The sequence below is a fragment of the Hippopotamus amphibius genome, chromosome 2 (assembly GCF_030028045.1).
Source record: "Hippopotamus amphibius kiboko isolate mHipAmp2 chromosome 2, mHipAmp2.hap2, whole genome shotgun sequence".
In the NCBI taxonomy this organism is placed as follows: domain Eukaryota; kingdom Metazoa; phylum Chordata; class Mammalia; order Artiodactyla; family Hippopotamidae; genus Hippopotamus; species Hippopotamus amphibius.
In genome coordinates, this window is record NC_080187.1 from 96,257,726 (window position 1) to 96,272,655 (window position 14,930).

A 14,930-nucleotide genomic window follows, 5' to 3' on the forward strand; every position below is an offset into this window, starting at 1 on the left:
GCACCAGTATTCATCCTTCCCTTCCATTAATTTTGTGACTTGATATGTGTTCTCACACACCTGAATCTGATTACCAAAAATTCACTTACACAGCCCTTTAGCACTAGGTTATTTTATGTATATGCTTATTTTCTTTTTTATGCAAAATTTCAAAACATACAAAAATAAGGAAATTGCATAATAATGAGGAAAAAATCCAATTGTACGCTTTAAATATATGCAGTTTATTGTATGTAAATTGTATCTCAATAAAAGTTAAAGAATAAATAAATAAATAAATAGAAATTGCATAAGAAACCCCCATTTACCTATCACCCTGCGTTAGCACTTATCACGTGGTCATCCCATTTCATCTATACCACCACCTACTTCCCACCACCACCTTCTCCCTCACATTCTTTTAAAGCAAACTGTTTCATCTGTAAGTATATTTTTGCTTTTGCTAACATAACCAGCTCTGTTTTATATTTCTTCCTTGGGTTCTTCATGCAATTTCCATCATATGGTTTTTAGTTCCTATGTTGGAGTTGTATCTTCTACTTTGAACTTTCCATCTGCAGCTAATAAATGATTGAATCTAGCTGGAATTCAATGCATGTAAAGTATGATGTCTACATATGAAAATCCAGACTGGAGCTAATGGGAAAAATAAAACTCAGACAACATGGCAAGACAAATAGTACCACAGTGAGCCATTTCTGTGTTGAAGAGAACCTATAATACTGTGTAAAATAAATGTTTAGGGAATTGGTTAGCCAAAAAGTCCTTTAAACCTTGCGGTTTTGTGTTACATACTATTTTAAAACAGTAAAACCCAATCACATTTTATATATTAAATCACAAATGTATTAGATCATAATGTCTTAGTTAATGGATTTGCATCTTATCTGCTAAAAATTTTTAACTTTCTCTTAGGACTAAGACTATTATAACTTTCTACAGCCATGTCACTCCTTTGTTCCAGCTTCTCTGAGGTAATTTGTATGCCTGTTCAGGGAGCGTGACTTAGCCTCCCTACTCTCAAAGCAACAGCACCATCCCGTGGTAAGATTAAAATGTTTCCTCACACTTGCACAGACAATTTTTTACAGCTTTTCTTCACATGCCAAATAACTCTTTAGCACTCTGGTGAAGCTTTGGAAGCCTTCTCAGATTAATATTTGTAAATCCATAAAATACAGTACTTAGAATTACAAAGGGAACCACCTATATAAAAATCCTGTTGCAGCCAGGTACTCACAGATTCCAGTCAAGAAGCCACGAGTAAAGCAATTGTATTCCAACAAAGAGCTTAAAAAAAAAAAAAAAAAAAGGAAGTCATGACAGGAGACTAGAAGCAGGAAATTATGTTTCCTTCAGAAGTAACACCTCTCTATTAATCTTGTGTAATTAAGGATTGTAATTCTAGTTGTGTTTGAAGGCAGGCCTTCAGGAATGACATAATGGTTTTGCCTTAATCTCTATGAATATTTATATGCCTTATAAGAAGGGACAGGATTGGAGTCTGAACAGTGAAAAGAATGTTTGGTTTTGTATACTTGTCATCTAAATACTTGAAATTTGGATACTCTTGCCAAGAAGAAAGGATGGATTTCACAGGGTGCTTCTGAAAGGATGGTCTTGGAGCATAAGGACCTACCCTGTGTGCATTTATGGGACCTACAAAGTGGGACAAACTGGACAGTTAGTGCTCTGATACAGCTCTGCTGGGTGAGTCCACTCTGGAGGGCTCAGAATTAATTTGTCCCTCAGAGGACTAATGAAGTAATTCTAGGTACCATTAGAGGGCACTGTGAGGACTCTGTTGCCAGCCAGGTGAGGGGTGGCTGTTGGTCAGTTTCTTGGAGGTTCAGAGCCAAATGGTAACATCACACAGGTACAAACTCATAAAGGAATCACAGCATTTACTAATATCTTCTCTTATTTTTAGAAATGCTATGTGTATACATGTGAGTGTGTTTATTATGTATATTCATGTGTGATTAGAGAAAGGAAACACCTTTTTTTGTTTTTCATTGAGTGTTTTTTTTTAGTGCCTATTATGTTAGGCATTGTGCTGCTATAGCAGGATTATATTTTAGACCCCAAATAAGGATATGTCAGAAAGGTTACAACTGTATTTAGTTAAATTAAATTAGTTTCTACTCCAAAAGTACATATAATTACTTTTTAATCAGGAGGAAAATAAATTTTAAAAATCTCTGTGCCCCATATTGCTCAGTCATTATTGAGCCTTTCTCTGTATCAGACACTTGCAGCCCCAGCCCACATCCTCTAACTCTCAACTTCGATTCCAGCCATGGCTGCAGCAAACAGGTTCCTGCAGGCTTCCTCCCTCTTTGCACTGAAGGCACCTCCCCTCTAGCCTGCCCCTAGTTTCCCTCATTTCCTGCCTCAGGGCTTCTCTGATTCCTTTTTGTGAGTGCTCCTGCTCAGCTCTCACATACATGCAGACCAGAGGGAGGCAGGAGCAGAATAAACACTTCTCCCTCTTGTTCCTAATCGTCTGGCGGCGGGGAGGGGGGCAATTCTGATTTGAACCCATGCCAGTAACCAACTAATAATGCAACCTTGTACTGACGTTCCCTCATTCCCTGTGCTGAACCCCTGCTCCATGAGACTGCTTCTCAAATACATTACCTATACCCCAGCCTTTGTCTCAACCTGTGATCTCAACGGAATACAGGCAAAGACATACTCCCATCCAACTGAGTTATACAAAGGTTCAATGGGTCTTATAAAGAATAAAATTAATGGAGAAACCACTCCAGGCTTTGGTCCATACTTTGGGCCACCAACTGAGATGCTCATTACTCAAGCCCAAATAGTCCCTTGGAAGTATGCAAGTATGGAAGTGTACTCCTCTGGGGCACAGTAATATTTACAAGTCTGGGAGCCAGGTATTAGCATATAGTTTCACCTGTACACCACACACCTGTAGAGATCCAACCTCCAGAAGAACAGTAGTTCCCCCATCCTCATGGAACATTCTTCATCCTTTCCCTAAATTGGGAAAATATCCCCTTCCTCTCTGTTCCTATTTTATTCCCTATAAGGATACACACCCCCTCTCCCACCCCACTTATACCTAAAACAATCTCCTTGATGAGTGTAAACTTTCACAAAACATAAGAAAAACAACTTTGTCTTCAAACTACAGCTTTCTTCCTTATAACTCCCAAGGAAGGGATACACAAGGAAGGGATACACAAAGGACCTTCTTGGAAAATGAAGAAGGGGGAAAAATAGAGAAAAAAAATCCCACATGAATATTGAAAAAAAAAATTCTACGTTTATATTTTGTCTCATTTGGATGTCACAATGACCCAGTGAACTAGGTCTTATTATTTCCTATTGAAAATGAGCAGACTGTGGCTTGAAGAAGCTTAGTAATTCTCCCCAAAGTCCCACACCTCCTAAATGGTGAAACTCAAATTTGAATCTAGCTCTGTCTACCTTCCAAGTCCTTTCCAGTATTAATGCTGTGTAATTAGGATGAACAGTTTTATTTTGATTCTTGGCCTTTAATCCTCAATTTCTATTTCCTTTATTAAGAAAAGGGTCTTGCATATTGAATGTTCTTCTCTTTGTCACTGGTATCTCCCATCTGTCTTGTTCTGTAGAATTAATCTTCATAGGAAGACTGCATTGACTAGAAATATTTCAAGAAATTAACTGCTGTTGCTTTAGATTTATCTTGACATACAAATATAAACAGGAAGGCACTTACATTCTGGGCCAGCCATGGAATTTCTGCAACTTTCACTCATCACAGGCACCAAAACAGAACCTGGAAACCTCTCCCAGAAGCCAACGGGAGATTCCCTATAGGCATAGTTTTCAGCAGCTGGAAAATGTAATTTTATGAGCCTCCAGATCTTCTCTAAGTCTGAATGGCTTTTAATGGACAGATGCAAGCAGTACATCTAGTTGGAATCTCCACCACAGTGGGACCAGATACCACTCGTCCTAGAGTGCTGGCTCTGTTTTAAGCCTTGTGGTTTATGCAGCAGATGTGAGCAGTGCTGCAAGGAGCCAAGTAGGACTTTTTCTGGCTCTGAAGCTTCAAGTCACTATACAATTGGCTCTAGATGATCTCTGTGGAGACGCAGGCATGCTCAGGAACCTAAAGCCTTTACCAGGCCATCACATTCCCCATTTTTTATACAAAGTAATGCAAGAATATATTGCTTTAAAAATTCAAACCATACAGAAATATATGGAGTAAAAAGTAAAAGTCCTTTCCCCTACCCTCAAATGCATTCACCTCCTAGAAGTGACCACTCTAACAAATTGGTACACATACTATACATTTTCCTGCATGTTTTATACACACATATAGATGTGTGAAAGATGGAATTTAACCAGTGATTTTGAACTCTGCCTTTTTCACTTTACAATACAATTGATGGAGTGTTGCCACTGTGGATTCCTGGTTTCTAATCTCAGCTGGAGAAAAGTTTGCAATACTTTTTTTTTCTTTTTCAATTCTTAAAGTCACCTTTATTCAGCTCCTTTATCCCTCACTCCTCACTCCCATGGCTTCTCCAAAACCTTTGACTTTTTCCTCAAACCCTCACTGACTTACTTAAGGCCAGTGGTGTCACCAAGAAAACAGAGATTCATCTTTTAAAAAAGTCCTTCAATTACTGCCTACCTACCACCTCAACTGCAAGCTTACCTCACATGCATTCTCTTTCAGGCTCTCCTCCTTTGCAATGGAAGTGTCCATTCTTTTCCTTAAGATCCATCCCCTCTAGTGGTGTACATTCCCATACCAGGGGCAGTTTGAGAGCCAAAAAGACTAAGTCTTGCTCCAGTCTTGTTCTGCATTTTCTAGCTGTATGACCTCAGACAAGTTACCTAAGTTCTCTGAGCCTAGGAAAGGTTCTGCACTCATTGTCAATGAATGATTTATAATGACACTAATCTAAAAGGTTTTTTTATTGTCCTCTAAGAACACTCACTGGTCCAGCCATTATTCTATCTCTTCATATAACATTTTCATTAATATTGTTGATACATGATTTTCTTCATTAAAAAAATGCATAGGTTGAGTCCAAGTAAATGCCACAACTTAGAATGCTGCACTAAATTTCTATGTAAATCAACACCTTTAAAATAAATTAGAAACCTAAGAAACTTTACAGGAAAACAAGAAGACAGCAAAGAACATAGAGCCACAGTTTCTTATCAGCCTGTCACTTTATTGTTATTAAAACAATAACCAGGATGGAGGAATAATAGGAAACCTACTATAATGTGGTTGACTACAATTTCTATAAAAGCTTTTTGTTAAATGACTCCCCAAACTATAGCTTAGGAATTTGAAAAGGACCTTTAAGAGGGTTCACCTAGTGCAAAGCAGAGAGTAGGTCTTTCCAACATTACTGCTACAGTTATCATGGTAGGAGGAAAACTCTACATGCAATTCTGTCCGGACGATTCTGTTCTTAAAATAGTATTTAAATTCACTGAGGAAATCTGTTGTCTTGGGTGCTTCTTTTTCAAAGGAAGAAACTTTTGCTTGAGACGTCTTTGGGAGAATTAATTTTTTTTTACCTTTCCCTTATATTTAAGCTTGTTGTGTTGGCTAATCTCTAGGAGACTGTGTGGTAGTTCTCTGCTATCCGTGAGCTGTGGTAGCTTCATCATTACTCTAAGAATTCTCCTCCAAGGTGCTGGTATCGTTCATTCATAGTAGAGTCCACTGTTTAATGAATGAGTTATCCAGAGGGCCACCTGCCATGGGATCTCATGGAAAATCTGCCCCCTGCTTTCATGCATAGCATTCCTTTCACCCATCGATATTTCACCACTTTTCTGACAACCGCGGTTATCACTATTTGCCTTTAGATTCAAGGTGCTTTCTTTTATGTCACACCTCCCCATAGATTTGGATAGGAAGTTGCGATGCATCAGTGAGTCTGGATGTCCTAGAACCACACCTTAACTGATGCAGAGTAAAATCTGGGAGCAGTTCTCTCACCCCTTTCCAGGGTGTGAGCTGCTGCCGTCATGTCCCAGCTGTGTGACCTTGGCCAAGACACAAACCCGTCAGGCTTCAGATGCCTTATTTTCGTAGCTGCAGCCTAAGGGGCAAGCCTGTAGTTAAACACACATCTACACATCTAAGGGCTGACTGTCATCCTCTCCAGAGACCCGAAAGGGCAGGTGCTATCTTCCTGCTCTCCCTCTGCCTGCTCCAGAGCACAGGATCCCAGATTCTGCAATACTCTAAGGTACATCTGCTGTGAAAAACCATGCACCTCACTTGTGTGTTCTTTTGGATCGTGGAGGAGAACCTACACACATGGCTGGTGCCCCGATTTTTGTGGCTGCCACCCAGGGGACACCTGCAGATTGCCGGCTTATGGCCAGCAGAGGCTGCACTCTTGGGTCTCCTAAGACTGTAACAAACAGAGAGACAGTTCTTGGCTGGCAATCACCCCCAGGGCACAGCACAGAGAGAGTGGACAGAAATACGCCACTGTCCCTATGTGAAAGAGGCCTATCTGCTTGTCCTGGAGCCTGGCCTGAGGGGAAGACCCCTCGCCTGGCATACATCTTGGGGCCCACTGAGATGCCCTCTGGGGAGGAAGTCTCTCCCTCTCACTCACTCCAGGCACATAGAACCATTTTATTATACGAAGTATATATGTGTACATATAGTATATCCTCTTTTTCCCACAGAAACATTTCAACACATCTTAAAATATAATGGCTTATTTAACAATTATTTTACCCATTGTTGGGTTATTTTCAATTTTTTAAATACTCTAACATACATCTATTGTGAAAAACATGCACCTCATTTTTCTTCTTTTGTGTCATCCACTTAGGATCTATTGCTCAAAGTGGAATCTCTGCATCAAAGACTTTTATAACCACCATTCTAGATTCTCAGCTAAGTGATCAGGGGCCACCAGCAATAGATTTATTTTTCAACAGTTCACCAAAGCTGTGTTGTTACTGTAATTTACCTAAATAGTTATGTGGAGATATGGTTGTAGCTTTAATTTGCTTTGCTTTAATTACTACCAAAATTGGAGATTTTTTCCTGTCAAGATTTATAGTCCATATTTCTTTGTTGATAAGTCATCTGCTCTGGCCATTCATTTTTCAAGTAGGATATAAAGCTTTTGTAATTTTGATTCTTTTACTTTTCAAATAATTTCACAGTCTCTAAATTATTCTAAAAGGATTTTATTGGGTTTGATCTTATATTTTGGTATGAATATATTTGCATAAATTAGCGTGTTGAGGATAATATTTTCATATTTTAAAATGTCTTTGGGAATTCCCTGGCAGTCCATTGGTTAAGTTTCCAAGCTTTCACTGCCAGGGCCTAGGTTAAATCCCTGGTCGGGGAACTAAGATCCCGCAAGCCATGCAGCACGGCCAAAATAAATTAAAATAAAGTCTCCTTTTTTGTTAAACTACCTTTATCATCCTTGGTTTTATTAATTTCAGTTTTTTTCTCTTTTAAAATTAATTGAATCTATGAGTTCTTGTCAAGATCTTGGCAGGAAACAGAAAACATATTTAGAAAGTGTTACTGAAGAGAGTGTACTAAAAGGATTTACAAAATGTGGGCAAGGTTAAGAGAACAAAGCACAGGGTCTAGGAACATATATACACTTCTACCATATTTAGGCCTAAAGGGGATATTGGAGAGGATAAGCCTAAAGAGAGTTTTTAGCCTGGAAAAAAAGGGCCTCCTTATAAGAACTGTATCTGTAGAATTCAGCCTGTACCAGAACTGCAGCAAGGTGGGGAGAGAACAGAGTGGAGAGATGAGCTAAACCCGCTAACCGACCTCTTCCCGATCTCATGCTGATGCCTCTCACTGGCCAATTCAACCAGAAGACAGAGAGCAAGGGAGCCTGAGTGACGCAGTCTGTAGATGTCAGCTTCCTGGGCTACAGAAAAGGGCAGAGAATGTAAGGAGGGAAGGGAGCAGTGGAGAACAACCAGCACATGAAATACCCATGGTCCCTCACATTTCTGCACATCCTGTTAGCAAAGACATTCTGGACCATATCATCAAGGATGCCTGTGTAGTGAATAGCCTTGGAAGACAGAGATAATGTCTCCCTCTAGAGCAAAGGGCAAGCATGATTACTATCCAGAATAAAAAGATAATGTCTCCCCCTGGAGAAAAAGCAGTCAGGTTCACTGCACATTATAAAAGATTTGTAATCTAAGCTCAGCATTTCTCTTCTGTAACACAGTCCCTGATATGTACAGCTAACATCTATCCCTCTTTGCATCATGCTGTGGAATTGGGAGTTGGAAGCCGGTGAAAAATGCTGATACTCTGCTGCTGTTGCCGTAACATTATTTTTTGTCTCTGATGCAGGGTCTCATATCTTTTACTCTCATCCATGAAACTATGGCAGGCTAACTTGTTAGCTCTGAAGCAGGGTAAAATCTCACTCCTCACAGCTCTTGACAATTCAAAAGAGAGAAAACAAACAAAATTTAACAAATCAACTGTATTTGTCATGACTAGAGGTCACAATTACTCAACTACCTTACTCTGAATATTCATAATTAATGAGAAAGAATTAAGCACTCCTTCACAGATGCCAGATAGCCTCAGGTAATGAGGGAGAGCTCTTCATTACATAATAATGTCAGCTTATAAACAGAGAAGGAACGATGGAATTAGAAGAGTACTTACCTCTTCCTTACTCCTGATGAAATAACTGATTTAGGCAAGGAAATGTTGCAGGTTGTCAAAATATTACCCCAAAGATAACTCATTTGTCTCAAGGGGAAAAACAAAATGGAGAGTTCAGGCAGTCACTGCTTAAAGCTTAGTAACAGCAACTATAGGACAACCAAACATTACGTATACTTAATGAAATGCATATGAAGTACACAGCATCACTTACAAAGGATTCTTATTAAGAGTGCTTAACTTGAATCTAATTTAATCTTTATATATAGTTAATAACTTTTTACAAATGATATTTTTCTGATACTTAAAAAGTGAATGAAAGTTAGGAAAACTGTTGCACTTTGCCTAGGACTGTCCTGGAACTGAAACTCCTTCATTCCAAAAAACCCCATTCCTAGGCAGACCAGGATGGTTGGTCACCCTAGTACAAGTTTAACCAATTAGACTCTTCACAACTCTAATATATCAGATTTTCATAAATCATTTAAAAGTAGACACACAGAAGCTGGGACGAAGTGAGAGAGTAGCATAGACACATACATACTACCAACTGTAAAACAGATAGCCAGCGGGAAGTTGCTGTATAACAAAGGGAGATCAACTCGATGATGGGTGATGCCTTAGAGGGCCAGGACGGGGAGAGTCGTGGGAGGGAGGGAATATGGGGATATGTGTATAAATACAGCTGATTAACTTTGGTGTACCTCAAAAACTGGTACAAGAGTGTAAAGCAATTATATTCCAATAAAGAGCCCAAAAAAATAAAAAATAAATAAAATAAAAAAAGTAGACACAATAATAAATTAGATATAATGTTATAATGGCTACAAAACAGATCAGTATACTAATGCCAGTTTTACACTATCAAGAGCTCTAATTCAATGAATAAATAATTTATTCTTTATTATATCATTATTATTACTTCTGAAACTTAAAAAGTCAGGATTACCTCTCAAACCAGCTGGAAATTCAGATAAAAGTTTTTTGTCTGAATTTGTCTTTCAAGATGATCTTACCAAGTATATTACCCAGTGGGGTAGGTTCTTTCTTTCTTTCTTTTATTTTTTTACTGCATGTGAGATCTTAGCTCCCTGACCAGGGATAGAACCCGCGCCCCCTGCAGTGGAAGTGCGGAGTCTTAACCACTGGACCACCACATAAGTCCCAGGTCCTTTTTGTAATTTATATTTTGGCTATTTCACAAGAAACTGTACATTGTCTCTAATTAATCAGATACATTCATTTTTATAACCTTATTATTATCAGCAGCAGCAGTAGTAGTATAAAAGAGACACTCTTCTGAGTCTTTTATCTTTATAAGATAATATGTTTAGTTTAATATGTCTGCTTTTCTTAATGTCTTTTCTTAAAATTATAGCTAATATAATTTATAATTAATTGTTTGGAGTAGTGGGGCCCAATCTGATTCCAACTTTGGTTCTTTTCTCATTCTTCACCACTTATGCCCTGGGCATTGTTTACTCTGGGCTTTATCCAACCCTGGGAGTTGGAGTCAAACATTCTAATTTTGGGAGAACAAAATGACATCAAACGTCTGAATGGTTGATATCTTCCATAACTTTCCTATCAGTTATTTAATCTGTATTTTAAAAAAATTTTATCTGTATCCTCCTTTATTTGTTATGAGAATTAAATCAATGAATACCTGCAAGTACTAATGTACATATTCTCAACCATCTGGTGAAGAAGTCAGTTCAGTACTCACATAGAAAGTTTTCTGTTCTCTCCAATTCATTATGTTTTTATTCAACTTTGAATTTTCTGAATTATTGCGATTCTTAAAGCTAATAACAATGTTTAACTACTGTGCTTCTCTTACACTTGGAGGTAAGGTGTGATATGCTGAGAAACACATGAAACCACAGATTAAACATGGCTGGTCCTCCTGGCATGAGCTAAGGAGTTCCTACCTTCATGAAGGTAGGGATTCTGTTTTATTCACTATTGTATGCCCAGTGTCCCAGCACAGTGCCTGGCACATAGGAGGTACTCATTAAATATTTGTTGAATAAATGAATGAAATGGAAAGCTTACAGAGAAAACAATTTCGTACAAAAAAACTTGAAAATATCAGCAATTGGAACATCATATTTGCATTCAAATTTTAAGTTAAAACATAAGTTGCTTCAGGTTACAGCCTGAGGTGTCAGAAATATCTTTCTCCTCAGCCATTTTTTTTGGGGGGGGGAGGGAGATGATCTCAGTGAAAAAGTTGAGATATTATTCTAAATCAATAAATTTACATTGAAAACAAATAAAGAAGAAATTTGTTTTTTGTTTTTTCTGGTCCATTATTTAATTTTTAAATGCACAATGTGTATAGATTGCAAAAAGTTCCTAATTTTACTGGAATTCACAAATTCTTATGGACTTTTTAAAAAATTTATTTATTTATTTATTTATTTTTGGCTGTGTTGGGTCTTCATTGCTGTGCGCGGGCTTTCTCTAGTTGTGGTGAGTGGGGGCTACTCTTCGTTGGGGTGCATGGGCTTCTCAGTACGGTAGCTTCTTTTGTTGTGGAGCACAGTCTCTAGGCACGTGGGCTTCAGTAGTTGCAGCACGGGGGCTCAGTACTTGTGGCACACAGGCTTAGTTGCTCTGCAGCACGTGGCATCTTCCTGGACCAGGGATTGAACCTGTGTCCCCTGCATTGGCAGGCAGATTCTTAACCACTACACCACCAGGGAAGTCCCTTATGGACTTTTATTAGCTTAAAACTTTCTTAAAGTTACTAAAGCCTGGAGAGTACTTTCTAAAAATCACAGTGTTCAGTGATCTTTAGAATCAGTGACTATAACTACTTGGGTTTAAGATTTATTGTAAAGCTATAGTAATCAATACAGTCAGTGTGGCATTGGAATAAGGATACATATATAGATTAACAGAACAGAAAAGAAGGTTCAGAAATAGGACTACATGTATATGGTCAATTAATATTCAACAAAAATGTCAAAGTTATTCAGTGGGATAAAAGTGGAACAATTATAAATTCATATGCAAAAAAAAAATGAACCTCAGCCCATGCCTCATACCATATACAAAAATCAACTTGAAATAGATCCTAGATCTAAATGTAAAATCTTTAAACCTAAAACTATAAAACTTATAGAAGAAAACACTGGAGGAAATCTTTGTGAACTTGAGTTAAGATTTCTTAAATAGGACATAAAAAGCATAAACCTTAAAATTTTAAAAATGTTAAACTGAACCTCAGCAAAATTAAAAACTTTTGATTTTCAAAAGACATGGTTAAGAAAAAGAAAAGGAGAAAATATTTGAAAACGTATATCTGACAAAGGACTTGTATCCAGAATATTTAAAGAACTTTTAAAACTCAATAATTAGAGGACAAAAAAACTAGATTTTTTTAAAAGTGGGCAAAAGATTTGAACAAAGACCTCACCAAAGAAGATATACAAATGGCAAATAAACACATGAAAAGATAATCCACACTGTTAGTCTTTAGGGAAATGCAAACTAAAATCACAATCAGATACCACAACATGCTCACTGGAATGACCAAAACTTAAAAGACTGACAATCCCACGTGCTGACTAGGATGTGGAGCTACTGGCATTTTCATGTATTTCAGTCAGAATGCAAAATGGTACATCCACTTTGGAAAGCATTTGACAGTTTCTTATAAACCTACACTTACTCTTTGACTAAGCCATTTCACTCCTCATATTTGTCACAAGAAATGAAAATATATTTTCTCACAAAAACTTGTACTCATGTATTCATAGGAGCTTTATTCATAAGAGCCTAAAATTGGGAACAACCCAAATGTCTATCAGTTGGTGAATGCATAAACAAATTGTGGTGTATTCACAGGATGGAATAAAAAGGAACAAACACGCAACAGATGGATGAATGTCAGAAGTATTGTGCTAAGTAAAAGCAGCCAGACACAAAAAGCCTCATATTGAATAATTCCATTTATATGAAGTTCTAGAAGAGACAAAGCTATAGCAACAGAAATCAGATTGGTAGTTGCTTAGAGCCAGGGGTGGGGAAAGGAGATTGTCTACTGAGGGACCCAAGGGAACTTTTAGGGGTAATGAAAATGTTCTATATGTGATTGTGGTCATGGTTAGTTGACTGTCAAAACTCAAACACTTATGATTGGTGAATTTTATTGCATATATGTTATACCTTAATAAACCTGATTTAAAATAAAAATAATTTGCAGTTGTGCTTCCTATTGCATCACTTAATGCCTGTTATATGAATGGGTCAAGGTCCAGGTGGGAAAATAGAAACCACACTAAGTACTTTACGAGGAGATTTAAGAGACTGGCTACACAGGTGTGAGAGACCCGAAGGCATGACTAAACAGCACTGAGGTAATCAAAAGATGGTAACTGAAGGACCTGCTACCATCCCTAAGGCCAAAGGAACAAAATGGAACTAGAATCTTTGAGCTCAGAGCTGTGGGTGAAACCGCTGAGGAAGGAGTGCCCCCAGGCTATATCTGCAGAGACAGAAGAGATTGGGTTGCAAGGAAAGACAGGAGGAAATTGCTGTCACCAGGAGGAAGGGCCATTGCTGGGGCAATCCAGACAAGAAAAGGAAAAACAAGACGGATCAACCTCTCTTCTGTCCCTTTTCTATCCTCCAATCTCTATCGGCCCCTATTGGTAGAAACTATCAGGGACCCAGCTAAGAAAGCAGAAATTTTACTTCCAGAGGCTAATCTCAGCATCAGAGAACAAATTAAAAGTATGAATGTGAAGCTGAAAGACAACACATAAATGACACTTCTGGTTTATCCCACTTTTAATAATATTAAGATTAATCAGGAACTCCAGGTGGTTTCAGCCTTATCCCTCTATTATTAAATTCCCAGTCAATGTTTCACTTAATGGTTTCAGCATCCAGTGGTTATTGTTACCTACATTCATTATCTCATTTGGAGTTACAACACAACAATTTTCTGATTTTAGCATTTTTGTGCACTTTTCATCTGGACTTCTATAAAGAAGAATGTGGGTAATGATTTGGTTATCCTGAAATAGTTTGCACAGGAAGGGCAGGAAAGATCTTGTTTATTCCTCTTTATCAAGTTTCAGCTGGTGACCTAGCATCCTCCAAAGATGACCAATGAGTAGGTGGCTTTTGTTAGTATTAGAAACTCAGAACTTTTGTTGATATATTTAAAGTTTTTTTAATCCATCAAAGGCATTATCGTTTTTGATATTCAGATTGTTTCCTCTTATGTCGGTGGGAGACGTCATGGTATTTTTTGTTTTCTGTATTTTATTTATTCTGGATTATTCTTGAAAAAAATATCAAGTATGCCCAATTTAATTTTACCCCCCTCATATGACTCTAAATCTCTCAGATCTTGGAAGAAATTTGCAACATATTTTACACTTTCTTCACTTAGTAAGCCGCTAATAAACACTTGAATTGTCCACTATTGAGCCACCTTATGGAAATATTCTTAAATGGCCTCTCAACAGTGCAAACAATTTCAAAAGCCAGTTTTAATTACAAAATTTAATAAAGTTGTTCAACTCTAACCAAATCTTCAAGTCCAGTCTTGAAATATTGGATATTATGTGTGCTCCTTAGGGGGGTAAAAAAGGAAATAACAATGCAAAAGGTAAATAGAGTTGTGCAATCTAGATTTAAGGAAGTACCTTAAGAGTTTAAATCTGTGTATGTTTTTCTAAAATAAAAGAACATAAATATTTTTCCTAAAATGGATTCAGTTTAGCTCTTATTGTTGTAGCAATAACCATCACTATGGAGTGTGGGAGCAACTAGAGAACAAAATATGGATTTGGGGACTCACCTTCTTAGGGAAGCCTCTTTTTCTTCCAGGAAGAGTTAGCAGTATTTTGGTAATGCTGTTCTTTCTTCAGGTGTAGGTAAAGAAATAGGTAAATTACAGCAGATGCCCAGGCCAAAATTTGGGGAGATTTCCTAGGCTTCTCCTTCCCCTCTAAGGTGCTATTGGTATGACTTCTTAAGACCTTTCCAATCCTTGCCCTCTTTTCTTTCCCTCCACCACTGCTGTGATTTAGACTTTCAGCTTAACTGAACTAGGTTATTGGCCTCCTAAATGCCTCCAGTCTTCACATTTCAGTTTTCGCATTGCCATCAAAGTAATCTTTCTAAAAACGGATTCTTTCAGAGCCCTTGATTAAAATCCTTAAACGGCTCCTCTTTACCATTAGGGGGAAAAAAGCCAAATTTCTTAACATGGAATGTAAGT

General features: G+C 37.8%; 1 protein-coding gene across 3 annotated transcripts in view; it reads right to left on the reverse strand.

Moving 5' to 3' along the window:
• IL33 (interleukin 33) overlaps window positions 1-14,930 on the reverse strand; it is a 184,481-nt gene that overhangs the window by 167,163 nt on the left and 2,388 nt on the right. Inside the window, exon 2 of one of the 3 annotated variants that reach the window (XM_057721413.1) lies at window positions 14,508-14,571. The exons of the other annotated variants lie outside the window; for them this stretch is intronic. The gene's annotated coding sequence lies outside the window, so the exon portion shown is untranslated. The remainder of the gene's footprint in view (window positions 1-14,507; window positions 14,572-14,930) is intronic. 3 annotated transcript variants of the gene reach the window in all.